The sequence below is a fragment of the Vipera ursinii genome (genome assembly GCF_947247035.1).
Source record: "Vipera ursinii genome assembly, chromosome: 1".
Taxonomy (NCBI): Eukaryota; Metazoa; Chordata; class Lepidosauria; order Squamata; family Viperidae; genus Vipera; species Vipera ursinii.
Window position 1 is genome coordinate 102192846 of NC_139512.1, and position 11968 is coordinate 102204813.

Here is an 11968-nt window from a genome sequence, read left to right on the forward strand (position 1 = left end):
GCAATGTATGTCTATGTTTGCTACACTTCATTTTGAAAAGTTAACTAGATTTTCAAGCACCCTTACTGGACAAAGTAAACAGTTGTAAATATATCCCTGGAATATTACCAGATTGCATCAGTGAAATAAATGGCAACATTTCATTTTAGGTTTTATGTGGAAATCTTAAAAATATGGTGTTTTTGAATGCTTACATTATTGTGTAAAAATTATTTGGGGGAGCCAAACTATGCCATCTCTAAGTTCCCCATTAAAATAATCATGTATGTATAAAATTTTTATAAACTATGAAGAAAACTAAGTATGCTATTTTTTAATTTCAGGGGGGGGCAAGAGATGGCAGTATGAGTGGGCAGGGAAAAAGATCAGCAGATTTTTAAAACTGTAAAGATCTTAAGAGATGAAAGAATGAACATTTTATTTATAGAGTTTTAATAATTGCAATATGTGTGGAAAAGACAGATGCTAATACAATGGATTTTGAACCTTTGACTTGCATCTCTGATATATAAACTCGCTTATTTTTAACCAACCTTTTCAATATGTGATTTACCATGCAAAACCCATGCTTTGGAGACATAATCAAAATTAATTTAAAATATAATGGAGGAGGGAGGAGGAAGAGGATGTATAGCATTTCCATTATGATACAACTGAAAAAATACCCTCTTTAATGAGCAACAAATCAGAAAGACGTCAGTTCAGAAGTTTCCTGAAGTGTTCTGTGTTAAATTCATTTGCTTTGCTTTGCTTTGATAGTTATAACTAGATGCCAGCATGGGTTTGGTAAAAACAGATCATGCCAAACCAATCTTATTTCATTCTTTGACAAAATGACTAAATTGGAGACCAGTGAAATGCTATGGATGTAGTATGCTTAGATTTCAGTAAGATATTTGACAAAGTAGACCACAACCTACTTTGTTAGAAAAATGAGGGATAGACAGCATCACCACCAGATGGATTTGTAACTGGCTGACAAGCCGTACTACCATTATGGATGGTAGTAAGCAGTGGGGTACCACAAGGCTCTGTCTTAGGCCCAGTACTCTTCAATATCTTCATAAATGATTTAGATCAGGGGTCCCTAACCCCCAGTCCATGGACAAGCAACCAGTCTGTGGCATGCCAGAAACCAGGCCAAGCAAACAAGCAAAGCCCCATCTGCAGGATGCAGGCAGCAGGTGAAACCACGCCCCCTCTGGTCCACAAAAAAATCTATCTCCGCGGAAGTGGTCCCTGGTGCCCAAAAGGTTGGGGGCCTCTGATTTAGATGAGGGAATTGAAGGGGAACTCATAAAATTTGCAGATGACACTAAGCTGGCAGGAATAGCCAACAACCCAGAAGACAAGCTCAGGATCCCAAAAGATAAAATGAAATTTAATGTGGAGAAAAGCAAGGTTTTACACAGGCAGGAAAAACCAAAGGTACAAGTACAGATTAGGCAAAACCTGGCTCAAAAACAGTAATTGTGAGAGGGACCTTAGAATCCTAGTGGATAATCACTTAACTATAAGTCAGCAATGTGTGGCAGCAGCCAAAAAAGTGAATACAATCCTTGGTTATATAAACAGAGGCAAAGAATCAAAATCACGAGAAGTATTAGTCCTGCTTTATAAAACCTTAGTAAGACCACACCTGGAATACTGCATCCAGTTTTGGTCACTACATTACCAAAAAGATGTTGAGACTTTGGGAAAAATGCAGAGAAGAGTAAGTAAGGCCTGGAGACTAAAACATAAAAAGAATGGCTGCAGAAACTCAGAACGGCTAGTCTAGAGAAAAGAAGGACTGGGGTAATATGATGGCAGTATTCCAGTATTTGAGGGGCTGTCACAAAGAAGAAGGGGCCAACTTATTTTCCAGAAATAAGCACCAGAAGGCAAGACAAGGGACAAGGGATGGAAACTAATCAAGGAGAGAAGCAACCTGGAGTTAAGGAGAAATTTCCTAATAGTGAGAACAATTAACCAGTGGAACAGCTTGCATTCAGAAGTTGTGGGTGCTTCATCATTGGGCGGGGGGGGTGTTAAGAAGAGACCAGATAGCCACTTGTCTGAAATGGTATAGGGTCTCCTGCTTGATTAGCAGTTGGACTAGAAGACCTCCAAGGTCTCTTCCAGGTCTATTCCGATAGATAGATAGATAGATAGATAGATAGATAGATAGATAGATAGATAGATAGATAGATAGATAGATAGATAGATAGATAGATGGATGGATGGATGGATGGATGGATGGATGGATGGATGGATGGATGGATGGATGATAGATAGATAGTGTTGTGTATATAGTTATGGGAGTGGTTTCCCTTCGGCGGGAAAACCTAGTGCAATCATTGGCTGTTACTTCCCGGCGGGAGATTCTGAGCCGGGGATTGGTTATGTTTGAATGGAACCTAGTATATAAGGTAGGGTTCAACGGCTGCTAGCCAGTTGACCCATGTGAGTTCGAATAAACGTTCCTTGTTATACATCGCTGTCTCCGCTCGTCATTCCGGACATAACAGATAGATAGATAGATAGATAGATAGATAGATAGATAGATAGATAGATAGATAGATAGATAGATAGAGGCCAAAGGGTCAGAATTGGGGAATTCTGCACTGCAGCCTAAGTTGCTTATCTCCTACACTACTCCCAGCTTTTTCTTAAGCCAACTTCAGAAATGCCAGTCTAGATTGAAGTGGACTGACAACAGGGCTTCTCTGTTGGTCAGCTGGCACCAGCTGCTGGAGGGCAAGTGTATGCCAGGCACCAAAGCCTGTATTGTTCCAGCACTCAGGGAGTGGTGAGAGTTGCGGGCTGCTATTTGAAAGGAATGAACTACAGACAGTACTTGGGTTACAATGGTAATTGGGAAAAGAATTACTAATGTTAAGCAACACAGTCATAAACCACGACATCACATAACTACATTGTTCTGACAATCCTGGGTGCCATCATTCAGAGATGACACTGCTGTTTGTTAAATGAGGATCTCATGTGACTGCAACTTCCAACTTCCTGCCAGCTTCCCCAATGGCTTTGGGAAGGGGATAGGAATGGGAAGAAAACATCATCATCATAATCTAATCCTGCACTGAGGAAGTGGTGAGAGGCCCCTACTGGCCAAGCTGTTGAATTACTCTTTTTTTTTCTTGCACACTGTTGGTTACCTGATACTTGTGTCCTGCACTCCCAGTCCATCCTTCTCCACTCAAAGACTAGATGTCAAGACGCCATTCCTGCTTCCCATCCTGTATTCCAATGAATTTTGTGCATCTCACAATGCACACAGGATTCACTGGAAGAAACCAGTTTTATCTGGTGGAGAATTCAGAGTTTGATAATGTCTTGTCTTCTCCTGCAGAAGAAGCGTTATTGAGGCCATGCAGGTTGGCTGAAGAGACCTGGTAGTTACATTTGGCTTTGGTTGAGACATCTATCGTCCCTATATCGATTTTGAGCACACAACTGAAGCTTCATCTGTTTTCCTTTTTTGGTTCAGAGATTTAAAATATCTAGGTTTGTAGCATACCGGTAGTTCTATACATCAAATATGCATTATTTGACAATCACAAGGACAGACTCTGGTAGTCAGCATCAAATGCAAAATATATTATCTCTGAAAACCCAAATGTATTTCCTTTAATGTTACAACAAAGTAAATAAATTACAAGGATAATTTTCCTTGTGCTTGGATGAATTTTGCCATTTTACACAATCACAACTATTTAGGAAACCTTCCTTTAGCCCCGAAGCTGACAAAGGTCCTACAATTTGTTATGGCCAAAGGGCAGCCTTACTTGGGAATCATAACCAGGTCTAGCCCAACGCAGAATGACACAACTGCCCCAAGGGAGAAAAGCTGATAATCAAAGGGAGAAAAAGTTTGATATGTCCTTTTAGGGAAGTCTGTTGCTTAGATAAATAGTTTAGGATTGCATTCTGACTTGGAACAAAGCCAGAATCTAGTTTAGGTGGATTTTTCCTAGACGGGCAAATGGCTCTAACTGACTGTTTCAATTCAAAGGAAGCACAATTTTGGCAGTACATGAAATCAATCAATCAGGGCCTCCACAAAATGTTGATCGCCATATCACATTTCAGAACTCCACATGAGCAGAAATGACATTGCCACAATACATGGCAACTGTTTTTAAAATACTTATTTTAGCCTTTAAATAAATATTAATCAGATACCTGACTGGAAGAGAGGGTTTTTAAAAAGGCTGTTTTACAGCGGCTGGGTACTGAGGATCAAAACACAATTCCTTGAGAGGGATTTTTTTAAAAAAGAAAGCTGCAGGAAGAAACTTTTCCAGAATTCCCCTCTAGAGGCAAACTGGGTGATTTTCAGAGCCTTGAAATATTTTGGGGGTCTCCACACAACCCTAAGGGACACGGTGGCTCAGTGGGTTAGGACGCTGAGCTTGTCGATCAGAAGATCGGCAGTTTGGTGGGTCGAATCCCAAGTGCCGCGTAACGGAGTGAGCACCTGTTACTCGTCCCAGCTTCTGCCAACCTAGCAGTTCAAAAGCACGTAAAAATGCAAGTAGAAAAATAGGGACCACTATGGTGGGAAGGTAACAGCGTTCCATGCACCTTTGGCGTCTAGTCATGCCGGCCACATGACCACGGAGATGTCCTCGGACAAGCGCTGGCTCTTCGGCTTTGAAACAGAGATGAGCACCAGCCCCTAGAGTTGGAAACGACTAGCACGCATGTGCGGGGGAACCTTTACCTTTACCTTTTTACACAACCCTAAGTGGTTCTCTATATTATATGAATGTGTGTGATTGATCTACAAGACAAAAACAATTCTCTGTCAGCCAGTACAATCAGGATTGGTTATTAGTTTGAAAAACTTCTTCATCTCCATGAAAGTTTGATGGTTTCTTCACCTCACACAAAATCCAAAGATAGCATTTTGGCTCAATCTGTTTCTCCCTGCTTATTAATTCAAGGCTCACAGATAAGATGGCACATTGCAAGAAACAGGTTCCCTGTCTGCAGACAGCTACCTCTTTGTTTCTTTGGTATCTCTCACAAAGGATACCAGGTCTTTTGAAGTCTTGCCAGATGCTTAAACAATGCAACTAATTAAGTAATCAACATGTTTAAAGATGTGTGTGCATGTTGAGGGTGTGTGTGTGAGAGGATCCTGAAGATATTCCTGTTATAAAATAAAATATTTTAAAACTTGGGCATTTGGAAAACACTTAGGATATCCTATTTCTAGACCTATATTAATGATAGTTTAATCCCACTGGGTTCCAGCTATAACAGTTTAAGTACAAGTGTATCGGTGTGAGTGCCCTTGAATTCTCAGCTTCTTGTTAATTGCTTACACAATAGAATTACAAATCAGCAGGTTCTTTCCTTATGTAAAGAGACTCTAGTTGTAACAGATGAAATGGCTAATTTTTACAGCACACATTAACCTTTTAATGAATGGACTGCTTAATGTCTAGTCCACCTGTCTCCATGCATATTTAAAGCCCCATTAAAACATTAAGACACATTCACAGAAACAAATCTTTTTGCTAGTTTCATGAGGAATCAGCTATTTCTTCCACTATTCTTTCTCTACTATCTATATGGTACATAAAGCCATGTAATGGTGATGCTTTGCTATTTATTCTTGTTCTGATACTGTCTGGAATTTGCCGTATGCAGAAGAAACTCAACTTATCTAATCCTAACATTAAGAGTGGCATAAAATGTACCACACTGGCACTTGAGAGAAATGATGGACTAGCTATAGGCCAATTAGAATAATAATGATGAGTCAAAGGAACTTTGATGTATGCATCACCTTACCAGGTTTTTCAAGCTGAAAACAGATGCACTCTTTTTAAGCAACATCATAGTTGTGAAACTACTAGACTATGGCTCTGAATCTCTGAATCTGAGAAGTGATGAGTAGGAATCTAGGGTTGCTTGTCATAAGCCTCGGATAACATTCAGTTTTTGTTAATGGATGTGGTTTACTGGAAGTACTACTTTGTGTGGCAGCCAGCTTGGCTTGACAGATGTGGTTTTCCATGGCTTTTCTACCCAGCTTCAATTATTCCAGCTACAATGGCTTCTAGACAAACGTCAGCACTGCATTTGAAAGGGAGATTGTCTTACAGCTATGAGAAAGCCAACCTTATCTATTCAACCCTGTTTAACAATAATCTCTTCTACCTTGGCTGAGAGAGCTTGGCTGAGAGAGCCATACCCACTCTAGTTACTTGTCTGGCTAAAATCTGAGACTAAATTATTCTTCTGCCTAAGTGCATCACCACCTATTGGCCACACAAGGCTTAACTGTTAGCCTGAAGCATCTTACTTAACTTGCCAAAAGGCCTTTATTGTTGCACCAATGGTCCTAATGTTCCTTCCCATTCTGCCTCTAGACCAAGGGTCTTCAAACTTGGTCCTTTTATGACTTGTGGACTTCAACTCCCAGAATTCCTCAGCCAGCATGCCTGCCTGAGGAATTCTGGGAGTTGAAGTCCACAAGTCTGTGAAATCAGGAAACTACGTTTATTGAAAACAGAGTAGCTATTCAGCATCAAGATCTGTAAAACTAGCTTTCTGGTATAAGATTATAATTAGCTTTGTGCACCTAACTTTCTCGTCACTTCTTCTTAATAAATCTTCACACTTGGTTGGTAGGATGTCTTAGTATCTTTACAGGACCCGTCTTCCCACTGCCTAAAAATAAAGCACAAATTTTATAAACAATTTTCTTTATAAATTTTTGACTAAAGAAGGTAAGTAGAAGGCTTATTTTCCCCACTCACAGATTCCCAGATAGCTTGGAGCTGACAACTTCAGGGACTGAAAAAATGATGCAGCTACCTTTGTAGTTCCATAGAACTACAGCTATATAGCTCAAGGTTGTATTATGGAGTCTCATGTGTTCTCTGAGCTTGGTTGTTTGCTTGCAAATGTCTTATTATCAAGCTAGGTAACATTATGTTAGCTACTTGGGTAACAAAATGTCTGCAAGCAAACAAAACTCCAAGAGGAGCGAGGACTTTACCTTAGTAATTCTCTGTACCGATCATAGCTTACTTCACAAGGAGCTTCAGGAGCAGATGGAAGAGGGAATCTCTGCTTTCACAGCAGAATTTATTTTGAAAACTTCATTCATTCCAGGAATAACTTAAAGCATTTGTATTTTCCCTGCCCAGAAGTATCAATGCATTTAGGTTTGATGATATTAACGAAACTTTTCCCAGATTTTCCTCCCATTAGAATGAGTTTTCAGGGATGCCACCTCAGCGGAATGCTTTTCCAGGAATGCTTTATCCTAATGCTTGTTTATCTCAGTTATGATGTCTTGTGAAAATCTTTTGATTTTTCAAGGCAAATAAAATCTTTCCAATGTGTATTCATTTTAAGCTATAGTTTGTTATCTCAGTCTTTGTCTTTTTCTCTCAGTATTTTGATGGCATCGCTTCAGTTATATGTAAGTTATATTTTTATTTTTTGTAAGTTGTCCATTTGCATTCAAAGATGGCTTTGGATTTAAGCCATTCTTGTCATCTTATAACAACTACGTACTTGGGTTTGTAATGGACTCTCAAAGCATCAGAGCGGCAAGATCTGCAAAGTATGGTTTCTCAAACAAAGTGTATAGATTTTCCTAGAAGGTGAAAGAAATTAATTTTCCTTGTTTTTTTTAAAAAAAATTGTTTTTCCACCTATACTTTAAAATATGAATTTTAGAAGCCAAATTTGTATGTTGTACAAGTCCTACCTAGATATCAAAGTGAAAAAAACAACTCTAATGAATGGTCTTAGAAAAAAAATATATAGGCTGGTCCTATTAGTTTAAAGACACACAGAAACAGCCAAAGATGACAAACATGCATAAAATTCAAAACATGATGGAAAAGAGAACAGGCAACTGAACCACATAAATCACTGTTTTGAATCTTATTTCTCCGTGGGTATAATTGTACCTTAGTTTCTTATAATGATTTATTGAGGTAAATATTCTGTATGGTTTAACAGCTACAACTTCAAAGGATCAGGCACACAGTCTCCCTTATTCATGAAGCAGCTGAAGACGAGCTTGTGAATTAGCTTCTGTGTTCTGGGACTTGGCAAAGTTTGTTTTTGAGATTCTTATAAAGGATTCATATTGATGCAGCCATTCAGATGTGAAAAATACTGTGCTGTAATGGGCAAAATAGAAAACCTTTATTGTAATTCCTGTGGAAAAAAAGTAAATAGATTAAAATAAATGATGCAGAATTGCTTCTTCTTCTTTTTTTAACCAAAAATAGAGAAAATGCTCTGAAGTTGGGGTGTTTTTTTTCTTCTCTCAGTCCGGTTGATGGTAATAAGAAGAGGAAAAGGAAAAAGGAGCTTTTAGTACAAGTCTTTTCTAAAAGGTTCAAAATGGAAGACAGAAATGGAGCAAAGCTTTAAGCGATATTTGCCATTTACATTGAATGCCAAACCAGTTTCCATTGCTGTCTGACTAGAACAATCCAGCCATTAACTAATTAAGAAATTGTGATCCATGAAATACTGATGGTATTTTAACTGTCCTTTGTGTAATTTAAGAAGTGTATTTTGCAAAATATATCTCCTTTTCTATTTATACTTACAGTGCGGTGATGGTGACAAATGTTTTGCATTTCCATAATACCAATAGCCATTCAAGCCATGGAAATGCAATATCCAGCAGGCAGCTTTACTGTTGCCAATTATTGTCAGTTACCCAAGATGTACCATATTTTCCGGCGTATAAGACGACCCGGCGTATAAGACGACCCCCGACTTTTAAGAAGATTTTCAAGGTTTTTCGTCTTATACGCCGGAAAATACTTACATGCCCTGCCCTCCCTGTCCATCGCAGAGGAGGTGAAGGCCTGACTGGCCCCGCCGGCCCTCCCGCTGCTCCCGCACTTCTGCCGGTCCCCGAGGCGCAGCGTTTCCCCAGTGGCAGGCAGCGCCGGAGGGCAGCCGCCACCCCGCCATGGCCGGCGCCCCTCCTGCTTCCCCCCCGGCCTTGAAGTTAAATTTCTCCCATTGAGCACAGGGTGGGACAGCTCCGCCCGCAGCCTCTTTTTTAGAACTCGTGCCGCTTCCCTCTCACCGTCGGCCGAGGCGCGCTCAGCCCGGGCTCCCAGTCCCTCTTCCCGGCCGGGTTCCCGCCCTGCCCCTCATGGAGCTGGACTGGGCGTGCAGCCTCTCGGTGTGGCTGCTTTTCCTGGGCGCAAATTCGTGTTGGCACGGCTGAAGACGCGTGCTTGCAAAGATATAGCACCGTGGCCTTTTCCCACGCAAAAAGAAGCCAGGGCACGCCCGGAAACTTAAGAGGCGCTTGGACGAGGAGTTTAGAAAGGGGGAAGAGAGGGCGTGCACGTGTGCACCCTGCTGCCTATTTTTGCAGCCTCGTTTAAAAATGGGGGTGGGGGAGAAATAGGATGGGCTCGACGGCGCGCTGATTGCAAGCCGCTCTCGAAGGATGCGCATCCCGAGAAGAACCGACTGCAACAGCAAGGGCATGCATAGACACACGAGCGAGCACCGGCACGTTGGCAGAGCGATCTGCGCGGCCACTGTGCACGCAACCTGTTACCTTCGGGTTTGTGAACCTGGCTTGCGAAACGCGGAAAGTCTCTGCATTCTTAGAAGTGCGGTAACCCCTTCACGCAAACAGGTCGCCTTTGGATGGCCGCCAGCTCTGCACATTTATGTCTTCTGACGGGGATTCAAAGAAAAATGAGCGGTCCTCGATGAAATCCAAAGCCTCACCCCAGTCGTAGTTTTAATCATGTGAGCGCGAATGTAATTGGGAATAAATCTTTCATCCATCTCCCCATCCGTAATAAAAGCATCTTTTTGCGAGCAGTTCAAGTGTGCTCTATTTGTTTCTTGTTCGCGAAACTAGATAGGATGGAAATGTGTAAATGTGTAATAAGTCTGGGTCCGCAGCTTTGGAGTGGTAATGATGGCAACTGTGCTATCCCGGCAGTGCAGGTGGCGAAGATTATGAACACACAGGTGGGTATAATAGTTTCTGCACAGGAAAAATACGGACAAGGAGGGGTGTGACTCGGTGTGCATTTCAATTATGCAGCCCTTCCTAACTTGCACATACGTTTTTTTGAACGTCCAGACTTACGTCTGCTGACTAATCCGCCGACAGTCAACAAATCCCTATTCTCTTTTGTAACTAAATTAATTGCTTTCTCTCCTGCGGCTCCTGCGCTCGGACCTGTTGCTGAGCCAGCGGCTGCTGCTGCACGTGGGGCTGCTGGCCGTCCTGCAGGCGCTGGGCCAGGCCGTCCTGCCACTGCCCCTCAGCGCCGTGCTCACGGCGGCTGCCTGCTGGCTCGTCTCGGCCAGCACCGCCCAGCGAAAGCGCATCCCCGCGGGGGGGAGAGCGGTGCTGGAGACAGGTGAGTCCGGTGGGCGCGAGGCCCTCCCCTCGGGCCAAGAGCCGACAGGCAGTGGCGCCTTCGCGTGGGGAGAGCCACCCGACGCTCCCACCCAGCCGTGTCCCGGAGCCACGCCGGAGATAGCCCGGCTTTGCAAGAATGGGGACGCTCGACTGATTTATTTTTTCCCCGGCGTATAAGGCGACCCGGCGTATAAGACGACCCCCCAACTTTTGAGAAGATTTTCATGGGGTAAAAAGTTGTCTTATACGCCGGAAAATACGGTACATGTACTGATGATTCAACAATTCCTGAGCAACAGGGATCTCTATGATATTCCCCGGCACATCACTGCCCTACTCCATCTGTCCAGAGTGCCACTGTGACATCACAGTTGCAAAAGACAGGAAAGGCTGAGAAAATGCAGCATATGAGTTCCTTGCAAGATCTCTTGGCAAATAGACTGTGCATTTTATTAGAAAAGGAAGGCTTTAATTTGGAAAATTTACAAAATCGCGACAAAAAATTCACCTTCTACATTCAATTTGACACCGGTGTGTTCTACAGCTTAAATGTCAATGTTTGGGAGGCTCGTATCATTTGCAACTAGTTAGAATGTGTTCTTGGGTCATTTTTTTGTAGCAAGTTCTTCCACTTGAGGTTTACAGAATATTCATCAATGTGATGCAAAAGAAGGAAAGCAAGGGAGAGTCCCATTGCATAAACATAAGTCTTCTCATATTACTTTGGCTATGGCCTTATCAACTGAAGTTATGTCATGCAATTGTTATGTTCATCTGGAATTTGTAACCAGTCAATTTAGGAGGAAAAACTCACTGCAATTTGCACACTTTTGATATGCTATTGACTTTAAAAGGAGGAGATATGTGTGATATGGACATAGAATACATTAGATTGAGTCTTTTGTCGTGACCAGATCACTGGTTGGTCCAGATGAGATTTGATGCTGCCCATTTCTTTCATATATGAATAGACCCATTATGATGGCCCACATGAGGAAATAATTGGATCTGGATGGGTTGCAGAGGACTCTGGAGGAGTCTTCAGAAGTTTTCTTTGCCATCTGGAATCAGGAAATGACCAGAATGTTTGACATCATTGTTTCCAAGCAACCCTGGAATTAAGATTGAGAACTACCAATCCATATAATCAGGCAGGAAATGCCATGCTCACCGGCATGGATGATGTTACCTAGTTGGGTAATGAAATGCCTGCAAGAAAACAACAAAGCTCAGAAAGCACCAAGCACTCCACAGTTTAACCATGAGCTATATATATTCTCTCCTCTTGATACAACCTTTCTCTGTTGGATGGCTCTTGGTTTACTGGGTACCTCTAGAAGATAAATTGGCAGGATAAATCATATAGAGAAAGATAAAAGTGAGTACTGGCTAGAATTTGTGTAAAGGTAAAGGTAAAGGTTCCCCCGCACATGCGTGCTAGTCGTTTCTGACTCTAGGGGCCGGTGCTCATCTCCGTTTCAAAGCCGAAGAGCCAGCACTTGTCCGAGGACGTCTCCGTGGTCATGTGGCCAGCATGACTAGACGCCAAAGGCGCACAGAGCGCTGTTA